This window comes from Balaenoptera musculus, chromosome 17 (assembly GCF_009873245.2).
Source record: "Balaenoptera musculus isolate JJ_BM4_2016_0621 chromosome 17, mBalMus1.pri.v3, whole genome shotgun sequence".
Classification (NCBI taxonomy): Eukaryota; Metazoa; Chordata; class Mammalia; order Artiodactyla; family Balaenopteridae; genus Balaenoptera; species Balaenoptera musculus.
In genome coordinates, this window is record NC_045801.1 from 165,497 (window position 1) to 185,226 (window position 19,730).

Below are 19,730 nucleotides of genomic sequence, written 5' to 3' on the forward strand. Positions count from 1 at the left end.
CTCCACTTATATGAGGTATCTAAAGTAATCAAATTCATAAAAATGGAAAGTAGAGTGGTGGTTGCCAGTGGCTGACGGGAGGGAGGAATAAGGAGTTGCTTAATGGGCAGAGAGGTTTAGTTTTGCAAGATCTGGATCTGGAGCACTGTTGCACAACAATATGAATATACTTATCACTACTGAACTGTTCACTTAAAGATGATTAAGATGGTAATTTTATGGTGTGTGTGTGTGTGTGTGTGTGTGTCTTACCACAATTTAAACAAAGACTGGCCATGTCAAGAGTCTGTGAGGATGTGCAGGAAACGAAACCCTCATCACTGCTGGTGGGGATGGAAAGTGGTGCAGCCACGTGGAAAATGGTTTGGAGGCTTCATAAAAAGTCCAACATACACCTCGCATATGAGCCATCCATTCTACTCTTAGGTGTTTACCCTAGGAGAAAAGGATTTCATTTACACCAAATTCTAGAAAGTGAAACTGACCTAATAGTGACAGAAAGCAGAGTTCCCTGGAGATGGGGTGGGGGAGGGTAAGAGGGCGGATTCATTGGGGCCCGCAAGACTGGGGAAGTGCCAGACACGTTCATTGTCTTGATTGTGTTAATTCTTTCACAGATGTGAAATTAAGAATTAATACATCAAAGCTTATCATCAAATTGTATCCTTTAAATTTGTGTGGTTTATTGTATGTCAATTATATCTCAATAAAAGTTTAAAATATTTTAAAAAAGAAGTCAGCCTGTCTTATTTTCCAGGCAGCAAAATCAAAGGAGGTCTGAAGGCTGTTTGACGTCTCAGCAACTAGCCTCCTGCAGGGGAGGAAAAAGAGCGGGTGGGGGCGCGTCCACCCCTCTCCCCTAAACTCCCTAGGACGCTTGGGGCTGAGCCCCTGGTCCTATCAGCGGACCGCTGGGCGACCTTGGCCAAGCTTATCAACTCTGTGCTCAGCGTCTCCACCCGGAAGAGAGAATGATGACAGTACCTACCGTAAAGGAAAAATTATACCAAGCCTGGTGTGCCGAGGCAGCTTCCTTGGGGAATAAAGAGCGTCCCTGATAGAACACCTAAGCAATTTCTGTTGAGCTGTAATCGGATTAAGATGGAAACCAGTTACCACCAACCCAGGGGACCATCAGCCTGTCCCTGCTCGTGGGCAGAGCCCCAGACCTGGCACAGAGCCCACTGCAGGTGGGGAGCGGCCCTCGGACTGGAGGGAAGGGATTTGATTGGGTTTGACAGCCCAGAGCCAGCTGGGGAGAGGGGGCCCTGAGGGAGTGAGCCGTGGGGGCGTGGCCCCGGTGAAGTCCACGGGGGCGTGGTCAGGGCGGAGCGTCGAGGAGCTTAAGAGGCTGTCTCCTGGGGGAGTGTCCTTGGGCAAGGGACGTGGCCCGGGAAGGCGTGACTGGGATCAGAGGGACGCGGCGAAGCCAAGGTCCGGAGGAAGGCGCGGTCAAGGAAGGGGCGAGGAGGGTGTTGGGGGCGTGACCCGGTGCAGGGGCGGTCGTGAGGGGCGTGGTCAGGAGGCCGGAGCGGGTCCCAGCGGGTCCACGCTGTCCTGCCTGCGCTCGAGCCCTCGGGGCGCCAGGCCGCTGTTCCCGCGCCGCCGCCCAGCCGGGACGGAGCCAGAGGTGATGCTGGAGCACCCTGTCTTCCTGGCCCCGTCCTGCAGGGGCGAGTGGGATGAAAAGGGGTCCTCAGTGGGATTGCGTGCGGCCGGGCAGCGGAGGGGAGGCGGCGCCTTTGCACGCAGGCCCCGGGCCCTTTCCTGTCTGGACCAGGCGCTTCTCCTCGTTTATCAACGTATCCCTGACTCCGCAGCTCTTCCTTTCCATCACGTAGGTGCAGGTGTTTTATACATGTCCTTAATATGTTTTTTCCTTGTAAAATATGCACTGTTGTGTGGTGTATGTGACTTAATTTACATGTTGTGCTATAAAGCCCACTTCACTTAATTTTTTACGCAGCGCCTTGTTTTTAGGATCTTCTCTTGTTCTCCATACCTCTGGTTCTTTGTCCCTAACTGCTGCGTAGCACTGTCAGTCTGCGCGTCTGTCCCTGATGATGGACACCTAAGTTGCCTCTTATTCCCCATCACTGCAAATCACGTAGTGCTGAGTATTTTTTTACCTGGTCCCTAGGAATGAAAATTCCTCTGGATTATCTATCCAAGAACGGGTTGCTTGTTCATAAGGTATCTGCACGCTTAATTTCACTGACTACCGCTAGGTTGCCCTTCAGAGCTGCTGAGTACATTTACACTCCCAGTAGCCGTGCCTGAGAGTTCCCAATTCACTACACCTTCCCCAACACTAAGTGTTATACAGTGTTCTTATTTTTGCCAATCAGATGCATATCATGGTTGTTTCAATTTGTCCTTAATGGATTCCTAGTGAGTTTCATGATCTCCTCAAATACCATGTGGGCTTTCCCCCTTCGTGAATTGTCTTTTCATATGTATGTTTTTTTTGTTTTTGTTTCTGACCTATGTTTCTATTGGAGTTCCTGTTTTTTGTTTTGTTTCGTTGTTAATACGCAAGAGCTCTTGTATATTCTAGATACTGATTTCTTGTCAGATTTAGATTGCAAATGTCTTCTGCTAGTCCATCATCTATTAACTTTAACTGTGATGTCATCTGTTTAATAGAAATTAAATCAGAGGTAGTCAAATTAGTTAATTTTTTACCTTGTGGCTTGTAGTTTTGTGGTTTTAATAAGTCTTTACCCTCTCCAAGGTCATAAAGATTCACCCCTCTATTTTTTTTAGAAGTATTTCAGTTTTACTTTCTTCTACTTTTCATATTTATGTGGATAATCTATTGGGAACCCAATTTTATACATATTAGATGTGGCTCCAGCTTCATGTTTCTTCAAATAATTCCTCAACAAAGAATACATTAAATAATCAATCTTTCCCCATTACTTTTTATACATTAGTGAGATTCTGAATTCTTTTTTCTGTTCTATTGGTCCATTTGTGTTCCTGGGCCTATCAAGTACCATTGCTTTGGAGTAGATCCTAACATCTGGTAGAGTACCTGCCTGCTGTATGTCCTCCTTCAAAACTGAACTAGCTATTTGTAGACTTTTATTCTTCCATGTATATCTAAAAAATGTTTTTCACATTCCTCAAAAAATCTTACTAGAACTAGATTATTAATATTTTGGTTTTTTAGACCACTTTAGTGAGCATTGACATCTTTACAGTGTTATGCCATCTGGTCCATGAACATTGTATGTTTCTCCATTTATTTAGGCTTTCTTTTAAGATACTTTCATAGAGTTTTTATGTGTCCTCTATAAAGGTTTTGTATATTTTTAATTAGCTTAATGCCTACATAGTTTATAGCTTCTGTTGGTGTTGTGAAGGGCATCTCACTTTCTATCATATTTTCCAGTTGGTGGTTTCTCATCTGTAGAGAACCATTGTTGGGTTTTGTGAGCAGATCTTATTGAACTCACTGATTCTCATACTTTGTTGATTCTGTATATTTTCTGTGTAGAATTTCATATTATCTTCAATTTTTGAGACTTTAGGTTATTCTCTTCTAACCCTTAGGCTCTTTTTTTTCTTTTATTGTTGCATCGGCTGAGCACACCTGCCTCCACCCACCAACATTAGTAGGCATCCTTTCTTGCTCCTGACCTTAAAGGGTTTGTATCCAAAGATTCTCTGTTGAAAATAATTTGTGTGGGATTTTGGTATATAGCCTTTACCCAGTTAATAAAGTTTCCTTTGTAGTCTCAGTTAAAAATTTTTTGATCATAAAGAGATGCTGACTTTTATCAACAATTGAGAGAAGGAAGTGATTTTATCCTTAGTTTGATGATATGCTAAATTACACTGATAGATTTTTCTGATGTTATGTTATCCTTACATTCTTTTTTTAAAAATTTTATTTATTTATTTATTTAATTTTTGGCTGTGTTGGGTCTTCGTTGCTGCCCACGGGCTTTCTCTAGTTGTGGCGAGCAGGGGCTACTCTTCGTTGCGGTGCGCGGGCTTCTCATTGTGGTGGCTTCTCTTGTTGCGGAGCACCGGCTCTAGGTACACAGGCTTCGGTAGTTGTAGCTCACGGGCTCAGTAGTTGTGGCTCGCGGGCTCTAGCAGGCTCAGTAGTTGTGGCACACGGGCTTAGTTGCTCCGCGGCATGTGGGATCTTCCCGGACCAGGGCTCAAACCCATGTCCCTTGCATTGGCAGGCAGATTCTTAACCACTGCACCACCAGGGAAGTCCCTATCCTTACATTCTTGTATATTCTTAAGCATTCTGTGTTTTTGTATGTTGGCATTCAGTTAACAATTTTTATGTACGAATTTCACATCTATGTTTTCAAATAAAATGAGCCTAATTTATCCCAAACTACTAATGTAGCCCTCCCCACCTTCCCCTTTGGTAATCATAAGATTGTTTTCTATGTCTGTGAGTCTGTTTCTGTTTTGTAAATAAGTTCATTTGTATCTTTAAAAACTTATTTATTTATTTATTTATTTATTTATTTATTTATTTGCCATGCCACACGGCTTGCGGCTTAGTTCACCGCCCAGGGATTGAACCCGGGACACAGCAGTGAAATCCCCAGGTTCTAACCACTGGACAGCCAGGGAATTCCCTGTATCATTTTTTTAGATTCCACAAATAAGTGATATCATATGATATTTGTCTTTCTCTGTCTGACTTACTTCACTTAGTATGATAATCTCTGGTCCATCCATGTTGCTGCAAATGGCATCATTTCATTCTTTTTTATGGCTGAATAATATTCCATTGTATATATGTACCACATCTTTATCCATTCATCCCAAATTAGTAGTGTGGGATTAACAGATACACACTACTATATATAAAATAGGTAAACAACAAGGACCTACTGTATAGCACAAGGAACTATACTCAATATCTTGTGATAAACTATAATGGAAAAGAATCTGAAAAAAATATGTATAACTGAATCACTTTGCTATACAATTGAAACTAACAACGTTGTAAATTAACTATACTTCAATAAAAAACAAAATAAAACCAACAAACAAAAACAATATGATGGTGAGGTGCAGGCAAGTCTTTTGTGAAGCATGGCCACCAGGGGACCCAAGGACCTGGGAGGGATAAGTGGAGTTAAAGGAGGCATTTTGTTTTTATAACGAGAAATATCAGTGGCTTTGTATGCTCATGCAAATAATAAAACAGAGAGAGACAAACAGATGATGCAGGAGAGGAGACAGATGAACAAAATCTTTGAGAATGCAAGAAGGAGTGGGTCCCAGTTCATCAGAGGAGGGCCTGCCTTGTATAGGAGCAGGGAAACTGCCTGCCCATTTTCAGGAGGGAAGGTGAAGGGCAGGGATAGATATGGGCGGGCCTTTGGGTTCGGTGATAAGAAGTTTTGTTCTCATCTGGGAGGCTCAACTAGAGAGGCCTAAGAAATTCCTATGCTCACTTTGGGGAATGGGAGACTTACCCTCTGGAGAAAAATCACAAGATTGCCAAGGAGTGTGAAGTGCTCCTTCTAAGTTTAAAGTGAAGCCAGCCAGCGCAGGTCTGTGATGTTTCTGCAGCATTCATGATGGAGAATGGTGGGGTTCCTCCAGACTGGGCTTTCTCAAGTGTGCACAACGGTCTCCAAAGCTAGAGACAGGAGAGCAGAGACCATTTTTCCTGTGTATGGGAGTGCAGTGTGAAGATGGGCCAAATGGGAAGCCAAAGAGTGGTGACAGAGTGCGGATCAGAGAGCCGGGAGGCAAAGCACTGCAGCAGCGGTGCACTGAGGGAGTGAGCTGCAGGCCGGAAGTGGAACTCAACTGAGGGCTTCTGAGCTTGAGCTTTCAGCCCTTTGCAGTTCCTTGTGCGAATGGGAGCCGGGCTGTGGCCACGGAGTGGTGTGGGCTTCTCTGTTTTGTTGTGGGAGTTTCAGGCTGGTTAGCTTCCATTTATATCGACATGCATGTCAAATACTACAACTTCTGGAAATGAATACTGTATAGGTAATAATAATTTTTAAAAGCCTGAAGAGCAGGCTAAACGCAGATTAGAAAACGCTAAAGAGAACAATAGTAAGGCTTAACTGAGCAATTACCAAGAGTTAAGATGACAGAGCAAAAAGAGATAAAATCGTAGAGACACGGAGGACACAGGCCGTCCAGTTTAGCTGATAGATACATAGGGGGAACCTATAAGAATGGAGGAGAGCCAATATTTTAAGAGACAGTGGCTGATAACTTTCCAGAATTGAGGAAAAGTGAAATCTTTTCCAGGAAGTCCAACATGGTTTGAGTAGGTAAAATTACACCAAATCCACACCGACACGTAGGAAATGTCAACTGCACCGCACGGAAGGGGATCGGAAGACTCTCAGGAGCGATCTGACAGGCAACGTCGGCCGTGGTACGGACCGCGGGGCTGGAGGGAGCGCTTCGGCATCACCTGGCCAGCAGCCGCCCCTCTCCGCCCGTCGCACCCTGGGACCCGGGTGACCCGGGCCGGGGGCGCCCCCCTTCGCCCGAAGCATCCCCGGACTCGCCAGGACAGCGCGAGAACCCCACACCCCCGTTGTGGGCGGAGCCAGCGCGACTATGCTCCCGACTCCCGGCATGCAGCGCACGCCCCCGGCGGGACTCCCGCTCCCGGCGTGCCGCGCGCCGGCGCATGTGCATGGGGCTCGCGGCGGCGTCCCCAGGCGGCGGGGGCCGTGCGGGGCGGGGGCGGGGCCGGAGGCGGGGGGTTGCGCTGGTGACGGGAGGACGCGCGGTCGCGGCGCACTGGGCCGGCAGCGGCGGCCGCGGAGGGCGCGCACCGAGCGGGCGGCGGCGGCGCGGGACAGCCGCGAGCAGCTCACGCGCGGCGTGCGAGCCGGGATGAGGGGCTGTGGCCGCGCGGCCCGCGCGCAGCCTGCGGGTGAGAGCGCGGGCGGTGGGCGGCGCGGGCCGGGAAGATGGCGGAGAGGCCGGCGCTGTGGCCCCCGCCCGGCCTCGCGGAGGTCCCCGGCCCGGCCCACGAGGATACGGGTCCTTGGCGACTGAGGGGGCGGGCGGTGCCGCGGCCGGGCCGGGGAGGGGCGGGTTCTGTGTGTAGAGGTTTGGCTGGTGGGGGGGGGGCGCAGGGGCGCGAGGGGCCCAGGCCTCGCGGGGCCAGGGTGTGAGGTGGGTGTGGGGTCCGGCCTGTGGGTGGAGGTGGGTGAGAGTGTGTCCGGCCCGGGGTGCGGGCCAGTGAGTGTGCCCGGCCCTGGGGTGTGAGCGTGCCCGGCCTAGGGTGGGCGTGAGTGGAGTGCCGGGCCTGAGCGCGGGTGTCGGCGTGGTTCGGGTGCGCAGTCGGGGAGGTGCGGGGCCTGGGAGTCGGGACGCGCGTGTCCGGGTGCGGGCCGTGGCCTCCGGCCCCGCCGATCTGGCCTCTGCAGGGAGGCGGGCTGGGGCGTCCCCGCCTTCCCTCCCGGTCGCCCTCCCGGAGCTGGAATTCCCTCGGTGGCCCCCCGGTTGCGGGATTGGTGTGGGTGGAGGCAGTGTTCCGCGCGAGGGCCGAGATAGAGGCAGGCTGTGCGCATCTTGGGGGTCAGGACGTCTTTTATTTTAAAACGTGCAGCTGGCGGCGAGGCCGCCGCAGCTGTGGGTGTGTTACATGCTGCTCCCACCAGCAGCTGCTGTGGGCGCTGCGCAGCCTTCAGCAGCAAAAATGCGGCGTCCCTCACCCGCTTCGGTGTCCTAGGGTTTAACCAAACCTCCTGTGACCTTTGCAGAAACCTACAGTTGCAAGGCTTCTTGTTCCTCCCCTGGTGCAGACAATAGGAGGTTTGTCTTTGAAGCCAGCGAGGGGAATTGCACCCTGTACATCCTGGGTGCCTCTGTAAACAGCAGGTGGTTCCCGGTCAGCGGCTCCCCTTTCACAGTGAGCAAGGTGTGTTTCTCCTCGTTGGGGGAGGGGAAGGAGATTTGATAGGGGTGAATGTAAAGCAAGGAGACTCATTCCGTAAAGCAGCTTGGCGCGGACTGTGTGCCCCGCGCGCTGGCTTGGGAATGAGCAGGGCCCTGGGTCTCCCTGCCTGCACTTTGTCTAGTCAGCTGTCTGGAGAGGCTGGAGAACAGAGGGGAGAAGAGGGCGGCTTCTGGAGCTAGACTGCTTGCCTTTGAGTCGTGACTCTTCTGTTTACTGGCTTTGTACTCTGCCTTTGGTTCCTCATGTGTAAAATGGGAACACCAATAATATTGGGCTCCCAGGGTGGTTGTGGGGACTCGGTGAATTCATTGTGCCTTGTACGTTGTCAGTGTTGAGAAAAGTCAGGAGTTGTTATCGCTGCCAAGATCTGGTTTCCAGGGTGCGCTCGCTGGGTCGGCAGTTTCGTCTTAGTTTAACACTAACTTGAGGTCTGTGGCTCTCTCTTCTTGCGCAAGCTGGGGTCATATTTGGAGAAACAAGTCTTTATAAAGGTAAACGAGGAACAAATCTCATGTACTTAGATAAATTATCATATAGAACTGTTTTTAAAAATCTTTTTAGAAGAAGAAAGCTTCTAATGAACCACTCTAGAATCCTGCAGTACTTACCGTCCTGGGAGGTAGATAGGATTGTCGTTGACAGAAATGAGATGTCGAGCAGTTCTTGGGTAGTTCTCTACGTGAATTAAACTATCAAAACCATTGTTGTTATACTTTTTTCTTTTTAATTAAATTAATTAATTAATTGGCTGCGTTGGGTTTTCGTTGCTGCACGCGGGCTTTCTCTAGTTGCTGAGAGCGGGGGCTACTCTTCGTTGCAGCGCGTGGGCCTCTCATTGCGGTGGCTTCTCTTGTTGCGGAGCACAGGCTCTAGGTGCGCGGGCTTCAGTAGTTGTGGCGCACGGGTTCAGTTGCTCCGCGGCATGTGGGATCTTCCCAGACCAGGGCTCAAACCTGTGTCCCCTACATTGGCAGGCGGATTCTTAACCACTGCGCCACCAGGGAAGCCCTGTTGTTATACTTCACAGTGTTATCCTTGTAACAGAAAAGATACTTTATTAACAAACTCTAAGTGACAGCAAGGGCATAAGCACCAGAAAATGAGGACTTGGCGTTATCAGTGCTGTAACATTCTGTCTTGCTAAGCTGTTGGAAGGAATAACTTAACTTGCTTCAGAACAAAGTGGAAAAATTCGTCGTGTTTCCCAAGGAGATGGTTCTCTTTCTCAGGTCTAAGGAAAGTATCTTAGGCTTACCCTAGATCACTTCATCTCATCCCCTTTATCTGTGTGACACTGAGACTAAGAGGGAACCCCCCACTTTAAGGAGAGTCTTTTGGCATTTGTGGAGTCTGAGGTGGAGAACATTTGATGTTCAGAGCGAATGGTAACGAAATAGCTTCTGTGAGCAAATTTTAAAATATCTAAAGATAGATTTAAAAATGTCCATCCCCGCCTTCCTTCCTGCATGTGTGCTGGTGTGGGCTGTCCTCGAACAATGTAGTAACAGTGAATTCAGTGTCTTGTTAAGCCTCCACCTGGTTCTTTGTCGCTTTTGAAAAAAAATGTCCGTGTAAAGATGAAAAAATGAAACAAATGTTTCACCGTGAGAACATTCTCAGAGTGAAGTATCTGGTTTTACCAGCAAAATGCCTTTGCTGTGCCTGGTCGCTGACCCATGTGGCCATCTGTTGAGGGTCTCACACGCTCCCACTCAAAGTTGGCTTTGTGGGTGTCCTGTCTCAGGAGCTCAGCCTGGGTGTCGCAGTGCTGGGCCTGGCGACACCTGGCAGAGCTGAACTGGGCTGCCCTGCCTGGAGGTCTCTTCTCCTGTTACCCTTCTTGCTCCCCTGGTAAAGTCTGCACCCTCAGCTGTCGGCTGTCTCTGCTCCCTCCTATGCCTGCCTCACTGTGCCTCCCATCGGTCTCTGGGACTTGCCCTTGATGTTACCTGGCAGCTCTGCCCTGCTCCCCGAGGTCATTTCTGACCCTGACTGCTGTCCTGCAGCCACACTGTTTCACCCTGCTGAGAAGAACCTCCTCCCTTGGGCCTGCAGCCCTGGCTCACTCCTGCTTCCGCTGTGCTCACGCCTCAGCCTTCCCAACACTGCGCCAGACGAGGGTCTGTAAGCTACAGCCACTGACAGCTCCTTGGCCTGTCTTTGTAAATAAAGTTTTATTGCAACACAGCCACCCTGGTTTATTTTTGTATCATCTGTGGCTTTTTTGGTAGACTTGACTAGTTGCAACAGAGACTTCATGGCCCACAACACCTAAACTGTTTACTATCTGGCCCATTTTCAGAAAAAGTTTGCTCTAGAAGTTCAGAGGGAGAAGGATTGCAGGGGGCTGCAGTGTGAGGGAAGGCTTCAAGGAAGAGGTGGTCTTTGAGCTGAACCTCAGTAGGAGGTGAGTGGGGGAAAGGATTGAGGACATTGCAGCACTACAGACAGAAAGTGTTTCAGGTCTTGGGAGTAAAGGCAAGAAGGTGGCTCATGTGTGGTCTGTGGGGGTTAGAAGTTTGTGTAAGGAATAAGAGGAAATAAGGATTATAACGTGAAGATCTTTGAACTTAGGTGAAGGACTTTAGATTTCAGTTCTCTGGCTATAGGGAGCCACTTCAGGCCTGTGAGTAGGGGAAGTCCTGATAAAATGGTTTAGGAACATTTACCTGGCCGTGATGCGTAGGATGGGTTGGAGAAGGAAGAAATCAGGGAGTTTACTGGGCAGCTTTCTCTAGAAAGATTGCAGTAGCAACTCAGGTTTATTTCTAGCTCACATTTCATTTGCTTGAGGCTCTTTTCTGAGAGTCTTCATTGCTGGACTCGGGGACGTGCCCTTGTTTGGGACACGCTATTCTTTTTTTTTTTTTTTTTTTTTTAATTTTATTTATTTATTTGTTTATTTGTGGCTGTGTTGGGTCTTCGTTTCTGTGCGAGGGCTTTCTCTAGTTGCGGCAAGTGGGGGCCACTCTTCATCGCGGTGCGCGGGCCTCTCACTATCGCGGCCTCTCTTGTTGCAGAGCACAGGCTCCAGACGCGCAGGCTCAGTAGTTGTGGCTCACTGGCCTAGTTGCTCCGCGGCATGTGGGATCTTCCCAGACCAGGGCTCGAGCCCGTGTCCCCTGCATTGGCAGACAGATTCTCAACCACTGCGCCACCAGGGAAGCCCCTGGGACACGCTATTCTTATGGCAAGAGAGTGGCAGAGACTCAGCCTCTCTTTGAGCTTCAGCTTAGAACTGGAGACTCAAGTTCCGTGGCCAAAGCAGGTCACCTGGCCCAGCCCCGGGGGAGGAGATACGTCCCACGGCCAGGGGTAGGCTGTAGGATGGACAGCCCTCTTAGAGGGAGGATGGCCAAATAACTGGAGACAATGCTAGGACCACCCCAAGGGAGAAAGCGAGCCCATTTAGTGCTCCATCTGGGGTCCAAGCGCCAGCCACACTTCTTCTTCCCTTGGCCGCCTGTGCGGAAGCCCTGCAGGCTTCTCAGGCCTTGCCTCCTGCTTCACTTCCAGCCTTGGCCGTTCGGTGCTCTGGGACCGTCGTGTGCTAGGTTCTCGCCTGGAAGCTTGGCCTTCTGGGTCCTCCCCCAGCCACCGCATCCTGCTGTTCCATGTCTTGCTCGTCGTACCTTCCAAGTCGTTGATGACTCCCCCTTCCTCTGTCAGCAGGGCCAGCTGCCACGCGGGGCCCGGGCCCTGTCCCGTCCGCACTGTGGCTGTGCCTCCCGGCTGGACTCCCTCCCCTCTGTCTTCCACGCAGCTGCTCAGGGGGCGTGTGCAGAACAGTGTTCTTGTCCACGGGCGCTTCATCTGGAGACATTTTTGGTTGTCCCAGCTGGGAGCAGGTGCAGCCGGCAGCGAGTGTGTGGAGGCCGTCCCGTGGCACCCAGGACGCTCCGCGGCTGAGGAGCAGGCCCAGGGCGTGTGTGCCAGTCGCGCTGCTGCCCTGCCCTCCTCCCCGGCTCCCCGTGCCCCCTGGACTGCTGTCCGTGGCCCAGCGTGCCCCGACTCGCATCCTGCTCTCTGGCGACACTGGCTGAGCACCACCAGGCCCAGCCTTGCTCCGCATTCTCTCCTCCCCTAAAACAAGCAGGGCTCGGGTGGCTCCTCAGCTCCGCTGGCCCTCGCTGGGGCCTGCCTGGGGCCCGATCTGCCCCCGTGCCGGGCAGGCTCTGCACGGCCTCCAGCTGTCTCCCTCTGCATGGGGCGTCCTCGAGGGCAGTGGACTCAGTGCCTCGTGGAGCATTTCCTTTGTGTCTTAACATCAGCAGGGATGGGCGCCTTTGGGTGGGAGTCACCGTCGTGCTTCCCAGGTTGACACAGCAGCGGCTGCTTCCAGCTACCTGAGGCCTCTCATCTCTTGCTTTCCTAAGTGTAAATGTTTTAATTCTCATAGATTCTTTTCATTTTTGCTCCCTAAAAGGTTAAAAAATTTTGTACTACGTAACATATTCAGGGTTTGAAGTGTAGCTGTCTGTTGCCTCCTTCCCTTCTCTGCCCCCAGAAGCCTGGTCCCCTGGAGGCACCCACTGTGTCTCCTTCTAGAGATACTTTGTTGTAACTATGCACGCAAACATGTATATGTATTCTTTTCCCCTGCTCTTTTCTTTTAAAAAATTTTCTTAACCTCAGCTTTTTAACTAAATGTGTTTGGGTTTGGGAAGTCACTCCATATCAGTACATTTTCCAGTTCATTCTTTTTCATGACTACATCATGTCTGGCTGTGTGGAGGTGCTATAATTTATCTAACCAGCCCCTGCTGGTGAATATCGTACTTTGCGCAGTTAAAATCAGGCTGCAGGCACAGCATTGTGCACGTGTGCCTGTGGGGCCCATCCCTAGAAGTAACATCTCTTTGTTTAATCACTGTTGATTCTGTTAGTTCAGGTTTTGCTTTTGTTTCTTCATGTCTTTAACTCTGTACTTTCTTTGGTCATTTATTTCTCCCAGTTATCTGTCTGTATTTTAAATAGTATGGTCAGATTAAGTGAGTTTCTCAGTTGGAAATTGGCTCACCTTTCATGTGTTCTTATAGGTAGGAGTGACGAGGAAAACACATCCACACAAAAACCTGAACACAGAAGTTCACAGTAGCATCATTCATAATAGCCAAAAAGGGGAAACAGCCAAAATGTCCATCAACAGATGAACGGACAAAGTGTGTTCTATCCATACAGTGGAATATTATTTGGGAATAAAAAGAAAGGAAGTACTGATTCATGCTACAATGTGGATGAATCTTGGAACATTATGCTGAGTGAAAGAAGCCAGGCACAAAGGTCTGGCTTTGTACGGTTCCACTGATATGAAATGCCTCAAATAGGCAAATCCATAGAGACAGAAAGTAGATTAGTGGTTGCCAGGGGCTGGGAAATGACAGCTAAGGCGTATGGGGTTTCTTTTTGGGTAATGAAAATATTCTAAAATTGACTGTGGTGAAGGCTGTGCATATCTGTGAATATACTAAAATATTCTAAAATTGTATGCTTTAAATGGGTAAATTGTATGGTATGTGAATTACATCTCAATAAAGCTGTTAAAAATAAGAGTGATTAGGATTTTTAAGAAGGGAGCGTTCCAAGGAGGGGCCCAAGGCCTTAGTGTTGACTCTGTCCTGGGCTTGTGGTGAGAAGTCCAGTGGGCAGCACGCTGACTCCCGGATCGGCCTTTGAGTTACTGGGTATAGTGGACACAGCACTGTTCCCACTGCAGGAGACTTGAGTTCAGCCTTGACTCAGTCCCCGAGGAGTGTGGTCCATCACAGGTAAATCGATCGAATCGCTTAACAGCCGAGCCTCGGCTCATATCTGCGGATTAGATTGTATCTGTCCCGTCTATTCTCAGGGTGTGTTGTGAGGCCGAAGTGTGACTGAATTTCAGAGGACTCTGTAAATTACTGAGTGTTATACGTGTATAGGGTTCTAAAAAAGTAATTTCAACACCAAGAGGCCAAGTCAGCAGAGCACGTTTTCTGTCCTCTTGCAAGCCTATTTGCCTCCTTGGCTGCACTCCTCTGTCTGTTCTGCCTCTTATCTCGGTCCTTCCTGAAGTCCCTGGAGGCCCAGCACGAGCCAGAGATGTGGGTGCTTCCTTCATGGGTGGAGCGTCACAGGAGTGTCATCCTGAGACACTGCGGGTGGTTCTGCCACAGTCCCTTCAGCTGCTTCCTGGGACTTCTCTGGTGGCCAGCATGTGCCTCCTAGCCACTGGGATTGTGTGAAGCATGTACAGTACAGATTTCCCAGCCGACAGACTTCAGGTTGTTTGTGCCTCCGATTGCACGTGTCGTGGCAGCTTCTGGACTCTGGATACTGTTTTTCTATTTAATTTTGGTGGTGTTGGCCTTTTATTTTGTATTCAGAATTCAGCCATGCTATGAGGATTCCTACTTCTTCCGACTCTGAGAAGCCCAAGAAGTAGCCTCTGGTTCCCAAAACCTGGGAGGGGGAAAACTGTGGGTCCCAGAGGCCCTCATTTGCAGGGGTGTGCAGAAAGCCCAGTGGCCGACCGCCAAGGGACAGTGTGTGCCTTCCTGCCTGAGGCCGCTGGGGCCCAGGATGGTGTTGCTCGGGGGTGGAGCCTTCTCTGTTGGTTTGGCAGGATTTTTTTTTTTTAATTTTTATTTTATATTATAGTTGATTTTCAACATTTTGTTAGTTTCAGGTGTACAGTTGAGTGATTCAGTTATGCATCTACATATATCCATCATTATTATTTTTTAACAAATTTATTTATTTATTTTTGGCTGCGTTGGGTCTTCATTGCTGCACGCGGGCTTTCTCTAGTTGCAGCGAGCGGGGGCTACTCTTTGCTGCGGTGCAAGGGCTTCTCATTGCGGTGGCTTCTCTTGTTGCGGAGCACAGGCTCTAGGCGCGCGGGCTCAGTAGTTGTGGCACGTGGGCTCAGTAGTTGTGGCTCGTGGGCTCTAGAGTGCAGGCTCAGTAGTAGTGGCGCATGGGCTTAGTTGCTCCACGGCATGTGGGATCTTCCCGGACCAGGGCTGGTTTGGCAGGATTTGATGTCTGCTTCTGTTTGCCAGGCCCACCCACGTCCATCCCATGCTCCTGGTCTCTTCTGTCACCTGCTATGTGCCAGCCATTCGCCAGTCAGTTGCCCGGTGATAGAGGTACACCAGGCTCCTGGTGGGGGACATGGTGGTGTGGATTCTGATAATCTCACGTGGACAACAGTCAGGGAGGAGAGTGTGGGGTCTCGGGGCTACCCCTAGGGTGGCCGCTAGCCTCGCCTTGGGGGTACAGAGTTTAGGTAGGCTTTCTCATCTAGAAAGGAGGGGTGTCTGACCAAGCCTTCGGGGGTGTTAACCAGGCAGAGGAACAGCGTGCCGCGGGTGGAGGTGGCGGGCATGAGCAGGGCACAGCACGGTGTGCATGAGCTCCCAGAGCACTTCGTGGCCGGAGCGTCCAGTGAAGCAGGGCCGGGCAGGGTGGGAGGTCAGCGAGGTAGCCGGCGAGCGTGTTGGTGAAGCTGAGGGCTGGGGCGGCCTCCTGAAGGGCACCATCCCTCGTCTCCAGTCCTGCCTGCCGTACCCGGGATGCAGGTGAGCCCAGCATGGGGTCCCCCATGGAGCACGAGAAATGACACCGGCCACATTAGCTACGTAGTCCTTAAAGAGTATTAATGTTAGGAATTTACGAACTGGAGTTGACATGAGCTTGGTATGTGGAGGCCCCGTGGGTACTGGGAGAAGCTGGGCCCTGATGCTTGGCGACCCTGCCGGCTTCCTCCTGAGTGTGAGACACGTGGGTGGTCGGCGGCTCCAACGTGAGGGGTGTGAGCTCTACTGGCGGCAGCATCGTTGCACTTGGATCAGGTGGTCGAGCCTCTCTGGTCATCTGGTCATTGATTTCGTGAGGTGCGGGGCTGGTGATGCAGGGGTGAGGCCCTTGCCTCCGGAAGCTTAGAGTTCAGTGCAGGGAACAGACGTGCAGTTGACAACTGTGGTGCTTTTATTTATTTATTTATTTGGCTGCGCCGGGTCTTTATTGCCGCATGCAGGATCTTTAGTTGTGGCATGCGAACTCTGAGTTGTGGCAACTCTTCCATTGGTCTGTGTGTGTGTGCTTATGCCTGTACTACCTTGTCTTGAATACTGTGGTTGTATAGTAAGTTTCCAAGGCAGAAAGTGTGAGGCCTCCACTTTGTGCTTCTTTTTCAAGATTGTTTTGGCTTTTCTGGGTCCCATGAATTTCATATTCAGCCTATCAATTTCTGCAAAAATAAGGTCAATTTTGATAAGGATCTGCTGAATCTGTAGATTAATTTGGAAAGGTTTGCCATCTTAATGTTAAGATGAACATTCCAGGACTTCCCTGGTGGCGTAGTGGTTGGGAATACACCTGCCAATGCAGGGGACACAGCTTCAAGCCCTGGTCCGGGAGGATCCCACATGCTGCGGAGGCTGTGTGCCACAACTGCTGAGCCTGTGCTCTAGAGCCTGCGAGCCACAACCTCTGAGCCCAAGTGCCACAACTACTGAAGCCTGTGCACCTAGAGCCCATGCTCCACAACAAGAGAAGCCACCACAGTGAGAAGCCTGCTCACCGCAACAAAGGGTAGCTCCCACTCGCTGCAACTAGAGAAAGCTGCACGCAGCAAAGGAGACCCAACACAGCCAAAAAAAAAAAAAGATGAACATTCCATGAACATGGGATATCTTGCCATTAGGCCTTCTTTAATTTCCTTCAACAATGTTTTATAGTTTTCAGTGTACTTGCACTTCTTTTGTTAAATGTATTACTAAATATTTTATTCTTTTCAATATTATTATAAATGGAATTGTTTTCCTGATTTCATTTTCAGGCTTTTTATTGCTAATGAGTGTCTTTTAAAACTTCTTCCTTTTTTCTATTTGAACAAAAGTTCAAAATTTAAAAGGTATTAGAGTGCAGAGTGAAAAGTTTCTCCCACTCTTACCCTTTGGCCATCCAGGTTCCTCCCTGGAGGTGGCTGGCTACCTTAGAGTGTTGTTTGTCCTAACAGGGATATTCAGTACATGTATAAGCAAATTCATATGCATGCTCTCTTTTTCCCCATTGGGTTGATAGTTCTAAGTGAGCAATAAAAATTATACCCTTCAAAACTTTTAGTGCATTCATAAAAAATTCTTTCTGGAAAAAGTGGGGAGTGAACAAATGTAACTTCTATTCCATCTTCTAGTTTTTGTCAGTTTTCAGGGACCAAGAACTCACTAGCTTTTTTGAATTCTGAGATGAGGCTTAAGAAGCGGCTACAACACGATTTCCCTGACACACCTGGCTGGCCTGCTCAGCTTGCTCAGTGGCCAGGCCGTCGCCTTGTCTAAGAAGTTGTTACTGTCCATCAAGTCTAGGAAAAGTACTTTGAAGCTACCTGGTGCCTGTTACCATTGTTGTGACCTGGTGTGTATGTTCCAGGTGCTGTTCTGACCCCCTCTGTGTTTTATGTAATTTATGCCTGTGAACAGTCCATGTGGTGCGTGCTCTTGGTCCCACCTAATAGATGAGGACCCTGAAGCCAGAAGGGCCTTGCTCAGGTCACATGGCTGGGGCAGCATCAGGGTGCAAGGCCTTTCCCTCTTAGCCTCCGAGTACACTTGTCTCATGTCATGTGGCCTCCCTGGCCTCAGGGTGTAAACATGCTTTTATTGACACTTCTATGTGCTGCACTGTTCTCGGCGCTGGGACATAGCAGTGAAGAAGACAGGCCAGTCCTCGCCCTCACAGAGTGACAGAAACTGACTTCTTCCATATGTCAGGAGGTGTCAGTGCTGCAGAGAAACAGTGCAGGAGGGCCAGGGAGATTGGGACGTGGGGTGCAAGTCTCAGTAGGGGGTTACGTGGGCCTCGTTCACAAAGACGATGAGTCTGAGCAGAGTTAGAGCAGATGAAGTAGGTAAACTTCTGTGGGGAGGAGGGTTCCAGTCAGAGGAACAGCCAGCACAAGGCCCGGGAGTTGGAGCGAGTGTGTTGTGCTTGAGGGACGGCCAAGGGGCCCCGGGGGGGGCTGGGCCTGAGAGTGTGTGGTGCCAGCGGGAGGGGGTGAGAGCAGGAGCGGGTACGCAGAGGAGGAGGGGGCCTGTGGGGAGTTCGGGGCAGAGGAGTAACACCGTCTGATCCGTCTTCAGTAGCATCCCACTGGCCACTACTCAACAGACGTGGGGGGGAGGGAGGAGGTGAGGAGGCTGGTTAGGAGGTGACTGCGGCAACCTAGGTGAGACGGGTAGTGGTTCAGCCACAGTGGTAACAGGTGTGGTGATAGGACTTAGAATCTGGAAATATATATATATTTGTTTGTTTATTTTTGTCTGCATTGTTTCTTTGCACGTGGGCTTTCTCTAGTTGCAGCGCGTGGGGACTACTCTTCGTTGCGGTGCTCGGGCTTCTCATTGCGGTGGCTTCTCTCGTTGCGGAGCTCAGCCTCTAGGTGCGCAGACTTCAGTAGTTGTGGCACATGGGCTCAGTAGTTGTGGCTCATGGGCTCTAGAGCACAGGCTCAGTAGTTGTGGTGCACGGGCCCAGTTGCTCTGCGGCATGTGGCATCTTCCTGGACCAGGGCTCGAACCCATGTCCCCTGCATTGGCAGGCGGATTCTTAACCACTGTGCCACCAGGGAAGTTCTGGAAATATATTTTTTTATTCTTAATTTTTTTTCTTCATTTTCCTTTATCTTCTTTGTCGAGGTTCTGGACCTATTTTGAGGCTAACCGTTAAGATTTCCTGATGGAATTGCAGGGGGCAGCTCGGGAGTTTGGGTGTGCTGCATTTGAGAGTCTGAAATCACTGGGAGCTGGCGGTCAGAGAGGAGCGGGCGGGCGTGGAGATGCCATGCAGGTGTTGAGCCTGGGGAGCCCTGGTGGGGTGGGTGAGGGTGGAGCAGGTGGGGGGATACTGGGGAGGGGGGGTGATCCTGGTGGGTGGTGGGGAGGGGGGGTGTGGTCTTTGGTACCCTGAGCTGTTAGGTCATAGAAGCAAGGACAAGGAACTGCCTTTGGGCCCAGGTCATGGTCATTGGTGATCTGGAAGAGCAGATTCGGGGGTTCATGTGTGTGTGTGGCGGGGAGCGAAAGCATGTTTGGAGTGGTTTATGAGAAAATGGACTGAAGAAATTGGAAGTGGTGAGTACAAGACACCTCTTTCAAGGATGTTTGCTGCAAAGGGGCAGTGGAAGGTTATTTATTCATGTCTTTTAAGATGCAGGAAATGACAGTTTATGTGCTGATGGGACTGCCCCCTTAGAGAGGAAGAAATGATGTAGGAGGGAGATTTCCCGGAGGTTAGGAGGTTGTGGTGCAAGTGGGGTGGCAGGAGGGCCAGGGTGTGTGCCGGTCCATGGCGGGCCTGTGGACATCCTCCTCTGATGCTTCTTAGAGTGGGAAACGGTTCTCTGTTGAGAATAGGGAGATGGGAGGAGATGCTGGAGGTTGGGGAGAGAAGGTGTAAAAGGGCCTGAGGAGGTTGAGATGACCAGGCGGAAGGGGAGGCTGGGTACAGTGCTCTGTGGGGCGATGGGCCGTTTCCATTTTCTTCTTTATCCTTCTGAGTGAATGAACCCCAGGGGTGTGGGGATTATTATTCAGAGCAGGAGCGGGAAGGGGAAAGGGAGGCCTGGTGAGCAATCCGGGTGGAGGCCTGGCAGCGGTGGGGCTATGAGGAGGCTGGAGGGAGGTGGGTAGGAAAGAGCCCGGCAGCAGCCCAGGCCCAGGTGAGGAGGTGGACCTGCTGCAAGCCTCTCTCATCAGCCGCTTGCAGCCAAGGCTGGAACCGCCAGGCCAGAGGTCCATTCAGTCCCATGCGGCGCCAC

The 19,730-nt window shown here is 50.4% G+C and overlaps 1 protein-coding gene across 6 annotated transcripts in view; it reads left to right on the plus strand.

Annotated features, from left to right (window-relative positions):
- The first annotated feature begins 1,711 nt into the window (after positions 1-1,711).
- ARHGAP39 (Rho GTPase activating protein 39) overlaps positions 1,712-19,730 on the plus strand; it is an 88,108-nt gene continuing 70,089 nt past the window's right edge. For 5 of the 6 annotated variants that reach the window (XR_005017046.1, XM_036830532.1, XM_036830535.1 and 2 more), the window contains exon 1: positions 6,771-6,895. The gene's annotated coding sequence lies outside the window, so the exon portion shown is untranslated. Of the gene's footprint in view, positions 1,838-6,770; positions 6,896-19,730 lie in introns of those variants that run through there. The other variant, XM_036830534.1, reaches the window with a different exon arrangement.